This window comes from Emydura macquarii, unplaced genomic scaffold (genome assembly GCF_026122565.2).
Source record: "Emydura macquarii macquarii isolate MOO-44397 ecotype Brisbane River unplaced genomic scaffold, CSIRO-AGI_Emac_v2 contig_2768, whole genome shotgun sequence".
Lineage (NCBI taxonomy): Eukaryota > Metazoa > Chordata > Testudines > Chelidae > Emydura > Emydura macquarii.
This window is the reverse complement of record NW_027132905.1, coordinates 50,348,390-50,352,216: the sequence shown is the minus strand read 5'-3', so window position 1 is coordinate 50,352,216 and position 3,827 is coordinate 50,348,390.

Below are 3,827 nucleotides of genomic sequence, written 5' to 3'. Positions count from 1 at the left end.
TTTGCAGGACTGACTAAATTTCTTGGGGAAACAGATGGGAAGAGATTGGGACAAACTAGAGTGTTTTGCTTTCAGACTATCCTTTTGGTCCAAGGATCTATATCTCTCTTAGAGGGGACATACTCACTTATTCTCCAGTTGCTTGGCAGGCAGGACCAAGTGACTTTTCCTGAAGCTGTAACAAGTTGGTGGCAGATCTGGGTATGCAGCAGAAGTCTAGTGGGGTTGCTTGTGCTGACCATTGTCTCATTTAAGGGAACTTCAGCATCCCTCATTCAGTACTCACAGCCAGGAGCGTTGCTGTTACACAGGGAATCCTTAAACCACGTTCAGGTGCATAAACTAAACAGAACAGCAGCTGCAGCAGTCGGGGGCACTCCTGTTTACCACAACAGGACTCCAAAGGCTGGGTTACCACCTTAGTTGGTTTGAGGGTTTTTCTTTAGCAGGGGGTGGAGGGAAACGTGACCAGGACTCAAGGTTTTTGTTTTTCCCCCTGTAATTATCAGCCTGGCCCCTGAATTCAGTAGCTTTTCCCTTAACTGTGGGTGGCCATGCCCAATTCCCCCAGACTTCACTAGGTAATCAAAAGGCAACATTAAGCCTTTACACCTCAGCATAACACTAAATCTGGCCCATAATTCAGAACTAGGTTAGCATTTAAATTGCCTCCCCCTGTAACGCATCTCTTGCACTGGGCGGGTCAATGACCTCTCCTTAATTTAAAAAAGGCTCCGTGCTACTGTCAGCTTCGCTAGCGTTCTTGGCTGCAGTGTGTGGAGTATGAACAGATGGGCAAGGAGCACCTGCCGGAAGAGCTGGCTGAAGTGTGGTGGCCAGGAACTAGGAAGGCAGATTTTTTTTTCTGAGGGCCCAACTGGAGTGGATTTAAAGGTCCCTGGTTTTCAGGAAATCCTACCTGTTTGCAGAAAGTGGCGAACATCTTACCATGTCTCAACTGACACCCAGAACACTTGTGTAGTGGGTGGGGAGACCAGAAATCAACTGGGTGTAACAAGTGGTCTGGCTCTCTGGGTGAAGCTTGGAGGGAGAGAGCGGGGAAAGCCTTCAAAACTAAGGCTGTCTCTACACTATGGACTACTGCAGCTGTACTGCTGTAAGGTTTCTTGTGTAGCTGCTCTGTGCTGACAGGAGAGCGCTCTCCTGTCAGCACAATTAAACCACCCCCAGCCTGTGGTAGGTAGCTATGCTGTGAGGAGAGCATCTCCCACTGACAGCCCCGTACACACCAGAGCATCTGTTGGTAACATTTACATTCAAGGGGGTATTTCACCCTGCTGATGGACACGTTTTACTGACCACTGCTGGTGCAGACAAAGCTTGAAGTGTCTCACTGAGATGACAGAAGCAAGCGGTTTCTTTAGAGGAGGGTCAAAGGGATACCTTCTCCCACCCTAGCCTTCCTTCTGTATCATGGGCAGGGTTAGGGTTCAAGCACAGTCAAAGTCCTGGGTCCTGAATTGTTTCTAGCTAGGAACTGTATTCATTCCATGAGGGAATGCAATGGGACGTAGGTGTTCAATGTCTCTCTATTCTGGCTAAGGGGGGGCTAATATAGACGCTGTTACTTTTTATGTCAACAGAAGTAGGTGGACTTTGGGGAGTGGGTGGTAATGTGGTGGTGTAGCAGACCAGTGTAGTAACTTTGTAGTGCAGGCCAGTCCTACTACTTAGCAGTAGTCTAAGCAATCGGAAGGGCCATCACCAGGGAAAAGGTGCCCATTACGGCTATTGGTTGAGCTGAGCCTGTGTGTTCAATCTCTTGCAAATGCAAAATGCATAACAAGCTCTCGTATTTCTCTGAAAACAAGAGCTGAATGTTGGGAGGGCAATTGAAAACTTCAAGCCTCTGACGTGTATGGCTCAGTCACCCTGCAGCTGTATCTGGCACTTCCCTGGGAGCTGGCACTGCTGGACCACCGAGATAATCAGGTTCTGTGATACCCAATCAAACCTTTCCTGAAACTGCCCTAACCAGAGTGTCTAAACCCTTCCCCTTTCTTTCTTAGTTCCACCTGTCTGAGGTGGAAATAGAATTAACTGACATTTGTCGCAAATCCCTCGGTTAAGTCTGCTGCAACGGCTCTTGCTATTGGAAACAAAACAAACTCCACTCTTTACTGCTCCAGTCTGAAGATGAGCTACTTAACTGCCAGCCAGCCTCATGTAAGCTGTTAATGACGACTCCTGAATGCACAGGGAGCTGAGAGCTAGGAGCTGTCTCCTCTCGGCCGATCAAAGCGAACTGTGTAACACTCAAAGCCATGGAGGTATTTTTAGCAAAAGCCTCCGACTTACACTAGCGGTTAAGCTGAGCCGTTAGACAAGCAGATCTGTGCATAGCTTTCCTCAGATGCTCCACAAGGCTCTTTAAAGGAATGTATTGAAATCAAACCCCTGGTGGCTTTTTCCCCTTTGTTACCTATGACACAGTAAATGAGTCCATCCTATCAACAGACCCTCTCTGAACAGCTGTTATCTACGTGATGCCTTTCACACAGCTCCCAAACAAGGGTTTCCATGGAAATGACCAGCTTCCTCAGAGTGGCGGTGGTTACTGGCGGGCGGGGGGGGAGGCAGTCCCATCGCCGGCAAAGGTGAAAGCACCGCCTGTGCTGCGAGGGGTATCCAGGAGGGCAGGCCCACCACAATCAGGCCGTTAGGTTCCACGGTTGTTCTCAGCAGTGGCTCTTGGGAAGTTGCGCAGGTGGAAGGTCAGCCCATGGTTGAAGTGCATCCTACGCTTTGAAAATGCCTCTTAAATGACCTGACACCGACTTGGAACTTAGTTGATTTCAGAGTGTTCTTCTGTGGCTGCGTTTGCCTCTGTCCTGGTACAACCTGGCCGTGGCTACTTCCTTGTACCATTCAAGAAGCAGCTTATGAATAGGCATGACTGGCTCCGCCAAGACCCAGGTGCAGGCTATCCTGGCTTTAATGTGCAGAGACCGAGGCAAAGATCAACTCAGCTTGCAGGGCTGAGAATAGCACCCAGGGTCCTGAGTTTGATCCAAAACCCACTGGGAGTCTTTCTGTTGACATTACTGTGTTGGAAGAGATCCTCTGTCTTGCTCTATGCTTACCTATTTCATTGATAAAAAGGAGGAAATAATGGTGTTAATATTCCCTTTTGGATCACTTGGACTGGCTCTTCCTACTGCGTGTATGTTGATCAACAAATCTAGTTGACTTCCCCAGGGTGTTTGTGTTGAAGCAAAGATTTCCTATCCCAGCACTTTAGAGAGAAGAAGGAAGAAGGCGTGAGGAACAATACTAAAAATGTCTAGGTGACAAAGGAGAACAAAATTTGTTCTTCCTGCTACAAAAGCACAAGCCCCAGCTTTTTGCGCTCAAGGAGAATCTCTGTTGTATAGGGCCTATGACACACAGTCAAGCAGTTCTGGCTCGGTTCTGTAGAGGATAGTAAGGGCCATGCTAGCTCCGTTCTTGCTGTACATGTGTAGATTGTAATAAGTCAGGAACTGAAGTTGGTATTGGGTTTTTTTTTAAAAGTTTGAATGATTACAGCCTCTGCTCCTGTTTTTGCTGTGCACTTTGGGTGAGACAAGGTTCAGATGAGAAGCAGGATGGGTTGGTGCTGCTAGGAGGCTGAGTGAAAGGGTTTGGATCCTTTGTTTTACAGTTGCCTGGGGGCCTGGGCCCAGCACACTGACTAGCTGTGTGTCCGGAAGCAGGAGCATCCCCTTGTTACTTGGAGCATGGAGAATGATACCATGGGGGCTTCTGCCGGTGATGGTGTCCTTCATGCCGCCTGCAGCGAGAGCTGTGCAGTAGAATCGTAATAG